The sequence below is a fragment of the Mytilus trossulus genome, chromosome 12, assembly GCF_036588685.1.
Source record: "Mytilus trossulus isolate FHL-02 chromosome 12, PNRI_Mtr1.1.1.hap1, whole genome shotgun sequence".
Taxonomy (NCBI): domain Eukaryota; kingdom Metazoa; phylum Mollusca; class Bivalvia; order Mytilida; family Mytilidae; genus Mytilus; species Mytilus trossulus.
The window spans coordinates 5,978,177-5,995,299 of NC_086384.1; the positions used below are offsets into that span (position 1 = coordinate 5,978,177).

The window sequence follows — 17,123 nt, forward strand, 5'->3', positions numbered from 1 at the left end:
AAGTGGCGTTAAACCAACCACAACGGGATATTTTACTAAATGGTGCGATAAGCATTATTGATTTTGCCGTTCGTTGACCTACATTTGTATGACTGCTACGTCATTTTGTCTCTTGTGGAACGTTGTCACATTGGCAATCATAATTATCACATCTTCTAATCTTGAAATTTATATATTGTATATAAAACCGGTATTCATGTTTACAATATATGCACTGCTTAAGTTTATTGATGGTAACTTTATCTAGATTGTTGTCACAATATCACTTTTACAATTTGATATTATCATTCAAATAGTAAAATGTGAAAACAATTGACTCATTGCTGGATATAAAGAGCAATCTCTATAAACTTTCATGGTAAATTTTAAATTATTGGTTTGCGTTCTTTTACAAATTTACTCACTGGTCTTTTCTGAACATACTATACCTAAGACGGAAAACTAGGAAAAATATGATAACATAGTATGTTTGTTCTTTATGATTTGATAAGGCTTAATTAATTGTACTTTCATTTTTGTGTTGCTCTTTTTAAAAGACTTTCTGGTACAATAGATTGTAGCTCACTATGTAGGACAAAACAAAAACATCACATTTAATTATAGTCAACGGATGCATCAAACCAACTACTTTTACTCTATGAGGTGATAATTAGATAAAACATTTCCCGATTTTATTGTATATGACATTACAAAATGTTTTAACACCAACATTTGCAAGTAAGGTATTCGATTTTAGTTTTATCCTAAAAATGGGTTTGAGACTATTTTGATATTATAAAAGTACATTCAGGGTCATATTGTATTTTATAATATGTACAACGTTTGTTTAATAGATATTGCCTTGGCTATTGCGTTTGATTTATGCATATATTTATGCAAACATTATTATTTTCGAATTAAATCAAACATATATTATAAATTTCGGTGTTTTTTACAACTTAAATTATGCTTACAGAAAGCGTTTGAGTAAGTGAGCCAACACTACAGAATTTAAACTTTAAGGTATGAATTCCCGTCTAATTTAAAAGGTTTGAACGCCGCAATTCTGTGTTGCTTTACATTTAAGGTAATAATATCAATGTACATTTTTTTTATCAAAGACACTTGCAATACTTGCCAGCATCGATAACAAATGAATTTTAACGACTTGTCCGAGGCTGGCGACTTAGACTGAGACAGAAATGTATATTTATACTTTCTGACACCTAAGACCATGATATTGACCCGTCATGTGCTTTGGCTGTGTATTCTTGAATAATGTTGTTTCATTGAATTGGCATTTACACCAAATCTCTGTTTAATCCAATTAAAAAGTTATTCGGCCAAGACCTCTAACCTATAAACCTCTAACAATACTGTTCGCTTGTTATTAGGTTGAAATTGTATCCATACAAGTTCAATATTTGTACATTTTGCACCGTACACCCTTTTATGTGTAATTTAATCTTGTACCGTGTAAAATGTACATGTAATATTCAATGACACCAACTGTTACACACGTATTGTTTGATTGACAAGTTGTACAAGCTTACGCTATAATTATATCTCGATTATATTTAATAGAACCATGCATTCACATGTATCATTTTAAAATGATTATATTTTACTTAATTTTCATCATAGATTTCAAAAGAAAATCGTAGCGTGAATTTGTATGCATTTATGCTTTAATGAATTACATGCAATTTTCTTGCATTTTAACAAGATCATAATACTCATTATTACTATTTGATGAATTTTGTATTAGCTATGCACTTATCTCTGCCATCAATAAACAAATATTAATAATTAAATATGATTTTGTTAGCCTTGCTATACGAGTGAGTGACAATCTGCCGCTTCGCGCTAACACAGAAAAGGAAAAGCTTCAAATCGGATGTGACAGCTTCTGTATAGTTAAATTACCAAAAAAGTAGCAAACAGCAAATCGAGACAATCTTGAGATTATAAATATACTTCTAAAACTTGTAAAACACATATTCAGCAAACGTGAACGAAAATAGAAACTTTGTTAGAACAAATAAAACCTATGTTCTGCAGAACATTTTCATAAAAGAATTCCCTGCTATTTTTATTGTTTCAAATCCCGTAAAAAGTAATTACAATGTAATATTAATGTTTACCTTGTATAAGTAGGTCTTGTCATGAAATAAGAGCAGTCGTTGTCATTGTTTTTTTTGTTTGCTGTGACATTTTTTCAAGTAATTGCAAAAACATAAAATTGATATTGACATCCGTTTCAAACAGGTAACAATGTTGCAAATTTATAGTGCTGAAATTGAACACGAACATTTTTTTCAACGCTTTTGATGTGAAGAATTACTTGTAAAATGTAGGTAAAGACCCTAATACAGATTCTCTTTCATCCAAACTTTTAAACATCATGATTCAGAATTTTAGTTTCACACTTAACATTTAGTTTAATACTTACAAGATAAATCGATATTCCGAATTTGAAAATCGTATCGATATACTATGTACACGTATAAGGTTAAGCTCTTATAAGAAAAATGCACACGAAGAAAAACATAAACCAAACGAAAACTTTCGAGGAATGGGAAATGGTATCTATTTCAGAACAAGCATGCTCAGGATGGCCATTGATGATAACTCTAAAGCTATTTCAAAGAAGAATCCATGAATCGTGTTGAACAAACCAACAAGACTATACACACAACCCTCGATCACACACATTATGATTACACTATATACATAAGCTAGTACAAAGACGACAAAAATTGCATGCAATGATTTAATGTCCTCAACTATGGCTATTTTGAAACTTACAGGATGAATTTGAAAATAATATAAGGGACCAGTTCCTGTTTAAAACTGTACGGCCAAATAAAACAAAACTGAATAATCTTTATTAAATATGAATAAACGTATTTACACTTTTGGTATTTAGCTGTATTTTGCCTCCGAATGACCTTATATCACGTCCGAATGACCTTTTGACGTCAAGCAACAATCACTTTTTAGTTGTGACGTCAAATATTTTGAATTATGAAGTCAAAGTTTACGGGAATCTGTGTGATTTTATGTAATGGCGGACAAATTTGCATACAATTGTAAATACGTCTATTCATCTACTGGTGAGAGTAATAAAGTTGGTTGCTGTACCATGTGTTGGTCTTATTTAAATTGCATTTTACTGGTCGTTATACAGTTTGCACCAAACTCGTTGTCCTCTTGGTATTCATATTGCATTTATGATTTTTTTTATAGACACGTGCTTGTATAAATGAAGTGCCCGTTTTATGACCTTGTTTAACAGTAAATATGAACGTTGCCTAGTAACAACAATTATAATTACAAGGACACAAAGCACCACAGGATATTTCGTGATATTTGAAATTATATTTTCAGAACAGAAGCTATTTTCCTAGCATGAAATATGTTTGACTTCTTGGTTGATAAAAATGTAATATGACAATCATTATTTTTAAGCTTAATCAACTATGATAATGGTCAACATTGTCTCAAAAACAAACATTCTATGAACATTATTCACAAATACAAAAAAGAAAAAAAAACCATTTAATTCACTTTCGTTTGTAGAAAGTTGTACATTGCATATATACACAGAAAGGTCATAACAGAAATACATATTGTATTACAGTGAATCTGTTTGCACAACTTGTAAAATTTCGCTTTATTAAACTCCCATCAGTATAATAATGTTTTATACAAGAACAACAGGATTTCAGATAAATAAAAATTACATTATTTACCGTTGAAGACATACTGATCAATTTTTCATTGAAAAATTTATACTTGATTAGACATGCGTAATGCAGACAACATCTGATATAAGTAAAACAGATATATCGCAGTAAAGGCTTTTGCAGTAAGGCCTTTCCTTCCGCGTAATTTACATTTCAATTAAGTAGTAAGTCTTACTTTATCCCAGAAAGATTTGGTTTCAGGGACACAATTGATTGAGGACCACACCGAACATTTACCTTTGTTGGCGTCTTGTGTAACTCAATGGCATACACTATATAGCGAATACGATCACATTTGAAAGAAATTTAGAGCTTAATTTCGAATACTTATATACTTCACATTTTCACAATGCCAAAACTCCAATAAGTTCAATGAAATTTTTCTTAAAAAAGCCTTATCTATATAGTCAAGTGCATGTATATTTTGTCAACATCTTCAATGAATCATGAGGGCGGGAAGCACGTGGCGTTCAAATATGTTAATATCAATATAGATAATGATTATATGATAAAGTAAACTAAAGTCGAAACAAACTAAATGACATCTATATGTTTTCCGTGTGATTTGTTTCCACTGTACGGAAGTAATTAGCTCATTCCGACAAATCAAGGGTAAATAAAAGTCAGACATTGAACTTAAATGACTTGATTGTTTTTCTTTTCGCCCTTTAGCATTTTACTTGAGTTCGAAAAACATAATTGTCTTAAATTATGTTTTCTGTTTTTAAAAAAAGGCGATTTCTCTCGGGATTATTTCCACAATATTCGATATCGCTATCATCAAGGAAGAAGATTACTCAGTGCAAGAAAACAACAAACAAGTCTGCTTCCGGATCTCCAATCCAATAATGAATACTTATATATGAGGGCATATCCTGAACCCAAAATAAAAACACCATTACGTAAAATCAAAGACTACTTAAGTATATATCAGTTTATTTTCCAGCATTATGGTCAATTAAACCTTTGCGAGCCACTGTCAATTCCAGGGCTTATTCTACTGAATAGTGATATACGGCGTTCTAATAATTAGTGTTGGATAATTGGTTGAAATTACCAACCGATTATCTATTACAATCGATTGACAGCTACCAACCGACTATCGGTTATAATCGCATCATAATAGCTTTCCCTTTTTATAAATGAAATCATGCATTTAGTCTCATTGTACATGTCTAATGTGTATATTCCATATCATTGCAGAGTTTATATATTCATATTTGATCTTTTGTTTCCTTTTCATATTCTGGCATGCTAAATTATAATCCTGGTACTTTGATAACTATTTATTTAGCAGTTAGAACAATGAATTAATAAGAGTCAAGATTCATATTGAACATATTTTATCTCATAATTACAACATTAATTACCAACAATGACACTAACGTTTCTAAATTTCAATGGTGTAACTCACAATACAATTTCAATAACATATCTGTATAAACATTTGAATGCAACTAATTAAGAAAAGATATATACAGTTTTTAACTTTAAGAAATTTAAAATTAACAGAAAAAATAAAAGCAATGCATTTGCATTATAATATAATATACAGTAAACAAAGCGGATTAAGCCAATGTCTGTTAATTCGTGTAGAATGCTTATTTTCACTTTTGTGGTCATCTTTTTTCTGTCAATTGTGTCATTCGTGCGTCTGAGACTTAAAGTTGCAAGAATGTGGAATTATTACAAAGTTGAACCGTATCCGATTCGTGATTCTTATATTTTTTAATGGCGGACAAATTTCGGAAAATTTATAAAAATAAACGATGTTTGGCAAGCAATTTTGAAAGGAATATGACGTTTTAGATGCTACAAATGGACAGAACATTAATAAAAGGCAATTTGCAACACGTTCTTATGAAGCAAAGAAAATATTTTATCTAAAATCGCGATGATTTTATGTACGCTCTCAAGTAACAAGTACCGGAATTGAAAGAAAGTATTTCATACAAAGTTATTAATTTTAAATAACATTCCATCAATCTGCAAATATTTATAGTCAATGCTTTTGTCACGTTTATAAAGAAGGAAATTGGTTAAGTCTTTAATTATAGGATGTTTGACATTATCATTGTCATTGACTGATATTTTTTGTTATTATTTGTTTGACTGCGCATATAATATATGCAAACCGCAAACGGACCGGAAGTTGATAAGCTAAAAGTCCGGAAACTTTAACGACAATCGATTGAACAAAATCCCAATCGATTATCGACATCGCCAGGCCCAACCAACTGATTTCCGACTTATTCCGATCATTGGAACAACACTACTAATAATGCCATTATCTTGACTGATCTGAATATGATGGTATTATAAAGGTCGTTTGAGGTGGGTCGTCGACTCTTAAAACTAATATAAGAAAATCCCATTGAGAGAAAAATCAATTTACATTTATAGTATCAATTTCCAATTTTCTCCACATTTCTAGATATTAGTTTGGGAGGAAAGTGATGATTTTGTTTGGTTGCTATCTGTATCATTGACGTTTTAAAGCGTTGACGTATATCTGTTCCACCTTACATTCCACACACATCATCCCGAATAAACCCGTACACAATGTTGCTTTTGCAGGAATTATTCCATGTCAATAATTAAGTAGAAGTGTTATTTACAATACATTTTTTTAAATGGTGTTTTTAACACATGTTTTTTTAAGACTATCGATGCATAATTTTAGAAAGTTCACGTTATTCTTTGATACATTTTGTCAGGCAAATCACGTGTGTGACAAATTATTATGATTTAATAGTTTATTGATCCCAAAAAGCATTTTCAATTCATACAGTTATAAAACATCACATTTTCTAACGGAAAACATTGGAATATTGTGTTATCAAACTATTGATAAATATCTCAAAAGCGTGTGTGATCTAAGCAAATTTCTTTAATGTATTTAGAACTAGAGAGACCAGTATAGCATACAAAGCATCTTATTTAAAAAATTGAAAAAAGAGAGACACAACAAAAATAGTTAAACGAAACTATGTGGACACTTTCACAACTGACATAAATTTTAAATCAATTTTCGAGATAATCATAAAGAAAAGCATGAGTACTGTACAATATCCTGAAATGATTTTATACCATACAATTCAGACTCAGACCTAAAGTTTATCACACAGGACGAATTGGCGTGTACTTGATTGACAAACAGTAACAGAGTTGTATAACCACTTGCTCGAGACCATTGCTGGTGGACTTTTAGTCGCTGCAAGTATCTCTAACATAGAAGTCTTATTTATGTTGATATGAAATATGATTAGTATGAATTATCATTCAGAATAATTTCATTACAATTTCAAAAAACAAACTGTCAATATAATGTTGATTTTTTTTAAACCAAAGGGTTTCAACCGCCATGTATACATCGTTTGGCTGTGTTAGAAACAACTTTTCGGAATTTTTGTTTCAAGCTCTTTGACTTCTAGTCTAAACATATTTATTTATTTATAGTGGATTGGGAAACAAGTCATTACAAATGATGGTACTCCCTTTCGACTTAGTTGGTGCGAGTGCTGCGAATGTCTTGTAGCGGCAATATCCTGTTCTTTTCTTTCTTTTCTTTCTTTTAACACGACCCAGTGACTTATCCTCCCCTTCCGACGGAATATGTTTTCTCAAGACCACACTCGCAAATGGTGTCAAGGAATAGCCGCAAGTTTTGACTTCTAGTACGATTCATATTTCAAAATGTCATGATTAAGTGCAAACTGGTGACTCATATGTAGACAAAACATGAGTATGGCGACCAAATAATACGCCTGGTATCTACATAAGATACCAAGATAGCAAGGCTGGGAAATATTAGTTTATAAAAAAGAAATCACACTTATGGTCATTTAAAAAAAATCAAGTTTAATGTATGCAAAAGGTCCTTCATTATATGCCCCGAAATATTGAATTAATGTTTTGATAAAATTTGAACAGCGGTATACTACTGTTGTTTTTAATTAGCTAAGTCATCATTGATGTCGAGGAGGTCCAACATATCTGCATTTATCGTTTAGCAGATATTCAGAACTTCAATGACATAAGTTATAGTATTATTCATTATGTGACCCTAAAACTGCTTCTGACAGTTATTCCCTTGAACAAGGATAGAACTGTTTAGAACTGAAAGACAATCAGAAAATGCATTTACTATATTTATTATTAATTATATTGTTATGTCCTGTCTTTCACAATAACTTGCATTTTCAATGAGTGTTTACATTCAATTGTCGTGCATGTTTTCATAAAGCGGACTTCCTCAACTTGATTGTGGTTCTTCCTCAAAACCTGTTCAAGCAGACTTATTAGGCAGAACGACTTAAGTCAACTCAATGTGATTTATGGTCACCGTTACAAATCGGTCGACCGATACGCTTGGTCGGTGTCTCATTTCAGTATCGTCCTGTTTTTGCAGTATTTTTATTAACCAGTTTAGTCGTATTAGTTGTAATTTTGTACTGAACGTAAGTACGCATGGCATGCATATCAGGAAACGCGTGCCCTGTCGACTGACCCACTCTTGTTTCTATTGGAAAATGTAATCCCCCTTATCTCCTTGATTCGTCCTTGATCGATTATCAATATTCAATCGCCTTAATATTATGTCGCCTTAATCTATGACATACGATTTTGACAGTTCTAAAGATACACTGGTTAGAAATTAATCTGACTATATTCACGTAACCTACATTCAATATGCATTTGATTTTATGTTAAAGACCTTTCATTTATTCAAATCCTATTTTGAATAATTGTCTTTATTTCCATAAAAAACAAATATTGTGATTTTTAAAATAAATTCTATCAAAGATTTATACAATCTTATTTATTGATTCCTTTTATATTTGGTCTTTTAAACGGATTCTGCAGCAGAATAAGACACGTTTTGTGAATGAAAAAAATACATTTTGGCTGTACAGCGTATCTAACACTGCAACTACAAATGACAAAAAACAAAAGTAAAAAAAATAAATAGATCAAACGGTATTTGAAAGGAGATAAACATCTTTACAATGTATATATTTAAATCCCCACGGATTTAGAAAAGTAATTTAGATATAACAATGTGTATCCATAATATTTATTTATTTTTCTATTTTCAAAAACAAATGCAATTTTCCTAAATAGGGATGTATCAATACATTTGTAGTTCAACTTTCTCTATTCTCATTTATACGCAATGCTATCAATATCGTGTGATTAAAGGATATTAACAGACAATTTAGTAAATTTGCGTAGAAGTGTGAATACATAAATTGTATATGTAACCTACGAGACTGATTATGATAGTTTGTTTATCTTACAAGGGATTAATAATTTCCATAAAATAACATAATGTAACAAGCAATAATACATTATTCAAGACTGAATTCACCATCAATTTTGATACTTAGAATTCCAGGAAGGACTGCGCTAGGAAAAAAATATTTGAGGGTTTAGTTTAAACCTTCTGCAATTCCATGCATCTGAACGAAGTCAAGGGCTTGTTGTTAAATGTAAGTGTAGTTCAGATGCGTTTTCAGTTTCTTATTTACATATAGATAAAACCGCTAATTTCTTGTTCAAATTGTTAAAGATAACTTTACTCATCAGGCTTGTCTTACAACACGTCTTGGCTACAGGAACTTCATAGGTTCTGATTTTTATATCCTAGTTTTTGGTGGGGTTCGTGTTGTTTATTCTTTAGTTTTCTATCTTGTGTCATCTGTTCTTTTGTTTGTCTGTTTGTCTTCTTTCATTTTAAGTCAGACGTTGACATTTTTTTTATTTATGAGTTTGACTGTCCCTCTGGTATCTTTCGTCTCTCTTTTACAAAGCTGATCCAACAAAATTATGGGAAATTGGTCCAACATCAATGTATGGTTACAGTCACCAATTGGTTGACTGATTCGATATGTTGTTTTTCTAAGCACATTAGCTACATGTGGTCGATATCTTTGATTTTTAAACTTGCTCAACATTATAACAATAAGGAGTGCCAATGAGACAACTATCCACCTACGCTTACACGAAGTGTGCAAGGGAAAAGGATAAACAGTATCTGAGTCTGATCTGAATACATACTGATTGTGTCCTATTCCCATTAGTGTGAGATGTTAATTTACAAAGAACCTGGGTAAAACGGGACCCTGAATAAGTCTAATGTTATCCCCATTAGAAACCTTTGCATAAATACCTTTTGTAAACCGGATCCTATGTAATTTTAAAACCCCAAATCTTATTAATATATTTATTATTACCAGTCCAAACTAGTTTGTTCAATAAATTTCACAGTAAATCATGATAACAATATTGCCCGATGTGCAATTAAAGCAAAATTGTTTTCGCTAGAAAATCCTTTATGAGAACCAATTAACATGGTGCTAAACTCTGAACTTGTGAACTGTTTTAAAAACACAATTGATTGGTCATTATAAAAAATTGGCCCCAACAAACAATATGGAGCCCATATGTACTTATACATCAATTTCGTTTGATGAAATGTTTTATAACTAATTGACTATACCTAAAACGTAAGATAGACAGTGAAAATAAAATTTCATTGAACTATTCAAATAATGCAAGGAATAGACACCAATAAAAACCGGAAAAGTAGCTGATGAAGAGCTGACGAACGGGAAACTGGTGCTACTGTTTAATTCTACATACCAGACTATTTGGAAAAATCGATTTATGATTTATTTTTCAAATTCAAGAAAAGATCGATTTATCATATTCAAAATGACAATATAGACATTTAATGAAGACCTTTTTCTGCAAACTCAGTGCAATCAAGTACAGTACTCGGGTATTAGTGCTTCCATACTGACATGACTTACATTTCTAAATTATCCGTTGATAAATTACGAGATTATTTAAAAACTAACGTTCTGACTCCCTCAGGCAAAGTTTATATTAGATGCATTAGGCTATTCCTTTATGCTTCTACTACTAAAATAAGATATTCTGATGTCGCATTAATATTTTCAATAAGACAATTCTCGATCAGACACAAAATGACGTAGAAGTTAGACAATAAAATTAACTTTTGAAGTAAAAAGTTATCATATAATAGCATGTAAGATATATTTAATAAAATATTAATTTTATACACTTAGAAATTAACAGAAACTGACAAATTTAAGATTGCTTTTATACTCATATTTACAATTTAATTCTGAGAATATAGCACTATCTCAATGCCTAGAACTACTCTAAATAATGAAGAAAGAGCTTCTCTTCTTTGGGTCATTTGAAATAACTATATAATAGCTTTACAAAAGAACTGGAATTCAAATTCTATTTTAAACAAATTTAAACAGTTCTACATGGGAGCAGATTGTTCATTCTAAGAGCCGTTGTGTAGTGGTACGAACATCGGACTTCTAACACAAAGGTTCCTGGTTGGAACTACGTTCCGGGCAGACCAATCTAGGATCTCCCTTGACACAATTTGCGAGTATGGTCTTTAGATACGATGAAACGAAGGACTTGAAAGTTTTGTCATAAAAATGTATAACATGTTTTTTTTACAGATTGAATGGTATAAACGATGAATTGTTTTGAAACCAATAGGTAATGGGACCTAATCAATTTACAACTAGTTTAAACATAGAATTAATTGTCGAACGTGAATTATTACAAAATAATTTTTTTAAATGAAGGCTTTTAACATGAATGGCAGATTATTTTATAAAGTAAATTACCACATGTCAATACTGAATATGCGTGTTCAGATGGGGTTAAAACTGAATATGAGTGTTCAGATGGGGTCAATACTGAATATGAGTGTTCAGATTGGGTCAATACTGAATATGAGTGCTCAGTTGGGGTCAACAGAAAAGGGAACAGTAGCTAAAAGGTGCAGAATAAAAGGTAAACAAATAAAGTATATGGATATATAGGCCTAACAATATGCCTAATAGAGAAAACAAAACGGTCCTAAAAAATCAAAAATACAAAATGAAAACACACAAATGTTGTCAATAGATATAGGAAGATGTGTTGTTAGTGCCAATGAGACAACTCTCCATCCAAATAACAATTTAAAAAAGCAAACCTTTATAGGTCAATATATGGCCCTCATTAACTCAAAAAACCAAATTAACCTTTTAAACAGACTTCTTCATAATGCATTAAGTTACGATACTACTGTCAGGTCATTATAGATGGCATATTTTGGAATCAATATTGATTCATTATAGGGTCTTTCTTGTCGGAAATTACATATTCATTCTTAAGAAAGTTGTTGCATAATACGGGTCATTTTCTTCGTATATTCTTTATGAAGGTATTATAATAAACCTCTAACGGGAGAAATTTTCAATAGATAAAGACATAATCTTGCAATCAATGTAATTGATGTCTGGAGAAGTCATATACGTAACTGCTGGTAGTCTTTTGTGAATTTGTGTATCATTGTCATTTTGGATAGTTATTTCGGTTACCTATTCTGACTTCGGACTATGACGTTTTTAAACTGAGTTTACTGTGCGTATGTTTATGTTAAATTGGCTACAGATATAGCAGGAGGATTGTGATCTCGAAAGACATGTTTAACCCAGCTGCATTGATTATGCATGTCAAAAGTCAGATGCCGCTGGCGTTTGTTGGTCTTGTATAAATTGAGAAAGGAAATGGGGAACGTTCTATATCAGGAAAGTCGCCTCCTAAAACATCAATATAAAAATAAAAGAGAATGTGTCAAAGCGACAACAACCGACCATAGAGCAGACAACAGACGATGGCCACCAATGGGTCTTCAATGCAGCGAGAAACTCCCGCACCCGGAGGCGTCGTCAGCTGGCATTTAAAATTTGAGTTCATACATAAGTTTAGGATATTAGTGTGACGTTCATTTTCACTGAACTAGTACACATTTGTGCTAAGGGACTAGGCTTCGGGATTTTCTTGCTGCGACATAGACCAATTGGTGGCTTCGTGCTGCTCTCTGCTCTTTGTCGGGTTGTTGTCTCTTTGACAAATTACCCATTTCCATTCTGATTTGATTCCAGTTATTTTCCTCATTTTAGTTTTTTAGAAGAGTTTATGTTTTTTTATTTTCTTTTTACGTATCAAATTCTTCTCCTTTAAGACTTGTCATATACCAGTACACGATGAGGTAAATACCGAGAATAAAACTAAATTGCAAATTAATGTTCCGTCTAAAAAGTTTCAACTCAAATTTTTAAACAAAATATACTGAACAGTGAATAACGTCATTTAGGAAAATTTTTATACAAGAACTCCCGACGAAGAGCCTTATAAACTATAATGATGATTTTTACTTAAACAAATCTCGTAATTACACTAGGTGATTCGATAACGGGGAGTCGACTTGAACAGACATTTATGGAGAATTTTTGCCAGCAGGGTTCTTCATAATTGATATACAAATGATTATAAAAAATAAATAAATACAATATTCCACAATAGAAGTACAATCATATTGAATTCACGTGTTCAAAACTTAATGTAAATATAGCCATTTCCCATAACCTGTCTATTTATTATTTTATCATAATTCGATTTTCCAAACCTTTATACGTGCATTTTCTACATTTTGTACTACTGTTGTCAGACTTTTTTTCATTATTCTATCTCATTAAGATAGATCGAGAACAATTCGTTTTTTATATGTACGTTATTGTGTTTTACAACCCCTAAAATCCAACAAATTGCCCATGCGGGTACCCGTTACTTTAAGGGTTGAATATGTCAGCGTGTCATTTGCCAAAAACCTACTTTTGTTTTTTTAATAGTAAGGTGCATTTGCTTTATCTTTACGTGAAATTAGCTGTTACCAATAGTTGACAGTTTTCATATTTGTTCAATGTACAAAAAGTGGTGCATTACCGTAATATTAAACAAATACAGCATGCGCATTTTGATTTCAAAATTAATTGTGCATTACGTTTTAATAAAACATGTACTTCTATGGTACACACATACATATAGAAAACCATCTGTCACTCATAAATGACTTATTATATACGACATATGCTATGTTTTTTTTCTCAATTAATGCTGAATTATCGTAAAATTATTTTATTTATAAAAGTCATTGACATGGCTTTTTATGTTTTGTCTTCATCTTAGCTACCTTAATGCGCTAGTTACGAAATGAAGATTAGTGACAGGATACGAATGGAAGCACAAACGGAAAAAAATATATTATCCCCTTTGAACGTGTAAGTTTAGCAACAATCTTTAGCGATGTCAAGTATAATATGCATATAAACAAACTGCAAATGCGACCTTGTAAATTGTAACATTATAATCCATAAAACTTTCATGAACAAGTAAAATATAAATAATATGACATGCATGTTATTTTAGTATCAAACATGACAGTAATGAAGTATACAATCGGTGTAATTGCAACAAGGATGGAATTATTCAAATATCATTCTAAGAATATTTCTAAGTTACTCCAAACTTTGTTAGTTAATTTGTTATAGCAGTCATTTTATACTTAGAAACGATCGCTGCCATCAAAACTATAGTTTTGACTATTAATCTATATGTAAGTACCTAATAAACACAACTTTAAAAATAATAACACCTTATTCCTAATTGTATTCTGCAATAAAAAAAAAATTAAAAGTATTCCCTTACCTTATGCAGACTACCAGGCATTCAAATCCCTTATATTACAACTGATGTAAATTTACAAGGATTTGACCAGGTGTGAAAGCTTATTATCCAAGCTGTTCGGTGACGTATTTATTTCTCACTGTAACTTTGTGTGATCGATTTCACTCGTAATTTTAACATCAATTGATATAATCAGAAACATATTACTTTCGTTCATTTCAACTCTGTCCTTATAAAGAATAGACGAAAACAGTTACCTTAATATGATTCAAAGCATAAGTGGGTGTCCATAATTTAAAACGTTATTTGAAAATTCAGAATCATTTAATTAATTTTGAATTGGAGATATAACATTTTCAGAGAAGATTAAATTAGAATAATTCTTATTTCACTATAGTCATCGTAACATTAGAAACAGTTGCATTTGTAATCATCGAATTCAAAATCTGTTTCATGTTGACATATTCATGTAATTACAATCTCAAGTTTGTTTGAAGTTGAATTAGTTTACACTTTTTAATATATTTTACTATTTGTTTTGATACATTATACTTGGCATACAAAAGTTCAAGGAAAATGCATTTCCAAATATAGATTGATTCCTATTATCAATGATGGTCATAACTCTGTAGGGTGGTATTTAATGTCTGTGTTTGAGTTTTCTAATCTCCTTTTTTTCAAGCTAATAAACTACTCTTGAAATGATATTTATTCAGTTCAACATGTATATGTACCACTTTTCAGTGGTGATTCTAAGATTGTTTTAAAGGGTGTGTATTTTCAGCAAACTAAATAATTATTATTAAAGTTTTCTTAGAGATGGTTTATGCTTCAAAAAATATATTAATCGTTAGAGATTTGTTTATGGGGGTGTAGTATGCCCTATATCAACTCTTCACTGAGTTTGCCTCTGCTTCTGGCCAGACAAACATTTGTATATCCTGCATTTAGAAGATACTAGTTTGGATTCAGATTTAAAAACTAACTTTTTTTTTTAACAATTTGTTTTTACTGATAAGAAGATTATAGGATCTTAGTTTTAAAACAAACTCTACTTTGATACGCAATGTATTTATATTAATAAATATATATCAAATAGAGAACAACTTCATATTGTATATTCTATTCATATCACATGATGAAAAATGTATATGTCCATTTACTTATGAAAACATCTGTCCGCACTGAAATATTTAAGCAATTATTTATGTAAATATCTGAATATTGGACAATAAGTAGATTAAGTTTACAGCTATAATGGTTATTGTAACCCATTTAATGTACATATAAACTGTTTATGGTTGCATTGTGTAACTGTTTTATTTCAATCATATTGTAATACCAGTGTCACGTTGACCATCAAAGGCCCTTAGTTATAACACTAAATATTTGCTTTACTTATTACAGACAGGCATCAAAACATCTTTCTTTTCGTCTAGTATATATAGTCATTGATGTAAGTGTTTTTGTCAATCATTTAAACATAAATATATAAAAATAAGGAGATTTGGTATGGTAACATATGAGACAACGATTCATTTGAGACCACCTGACGTAGATGAAAGAAACTATTTGTCACCTTTAAGCCTTCGTTAAGTTACAAAACCCATATCATCCATATAGTAAGTTATAAGATACTTATTTGCATCATAATCCGATCAGTGTTACGAAAAATTTATACTCACGCGGGGAAAAGATAAATAACAGTTGATAGCCAAAATATAAATTGGTGATTGAATTGTTTAATGTAGATAGTATGGTGCTATACACTTTTTATATGATATATCAATTATTATTTTTTGAATTTTAAAGTACTAAATAAACTCATCATAGAAACCAGGATTGAAATTTTATATTCACGCCAGACTATAAAAAGACTCCGTGTTGAAGGCCGTACTTTAGCCTATAATGGTTTACTTTTTAAATTGTTACTTGGATGGAGAGTTGTCTCATTGGCACTCACACCACATCTTCCTATATCTATCAACAGTGATACTCGAATCAAAAAAATGTCAAAAAGGCCAAAAGTACGAAGTTAGAGAGCATAGAAGACCAAAAGTTTGTAAAAGTTTTGCCAAATACAGCTAAGGTAATCTATTCTTGAGGAGGAGAAGCCTTAGATTCCTTTGAAATCGCGATACAATTGTACAAGCGTTGAAACCAAAGATATTTAAATTTCTCGGGCAGTATGTCGACTGAGCATGCTTGAAAACGTATATGGATAATTTTTAAATTAATGGCATTTTATATGGGGAAAAGATTGTTTTAAAGACAAATACAAAACCACATGTATACGTCAAATCACAAATATTTTTACTTTGCATGGTTTCTTAGAACTTGCAGCTCAATGAAATCGGTATCTTTCTAAGTATTATAAATATGCATGAATAGATTCGACTGATGGGTATGTATTATAGATGTTCAGTGATTACATGTATATTAATCACTTTAAAACAAAAACATAAAATTATGTATTTGATAAGACCATCTGTAAGCTTTTTCTTATGCTTGCATGTCAACAAAATGTTACAATTTAAAAAAAGAAAACCGGTCAGGAGCATTCTGGATTATTTCCGAAAACTGTTTTGACTTATAAAACATATTTTATTGAAATTATGCAATATCAATTTACGGAAAAAAAACCCACTTTAAAGGCTTATTTAAATCTTCCGGTGAAATTTTAATGTCTGGATTATGTCCTGTCAATTCTGTACGGCATTGAAATGAATCGTTATTTGATATAACACGATTTAAAAAAAAACTTACCATAAAGATACACAATATTGATTGGTTATGTCTGCATTACCGGCTACTAACTAATTT

The 17,123-nt window shown here is 30.8% G+C and overlaps 1 protein-coding gene across 1 annotated transcript in view; it reads right to left on the minus strand.

Annotated features, from left to right (window-relative positions):
• The window catches only part of LOC134693185 (5-hydroxytryptamine receptor 6-like), a 39,933-nt gene extending 25,504 nt beyond the window's left edge, over nt 1-14,429 (minus strand). Inside the window, exon 1 of the mRNA XM_063553905.1 lies at nt 14,322-14,429. The gene's annotated coding sequence lies outside the window, so the exon portion shown is untranslated. The remainder of the gene's footprint in view (nt 1-14,321) is intronic.
• Nucleotides 14,430-17,123: the final 2,694 nt, after the last annotated feature.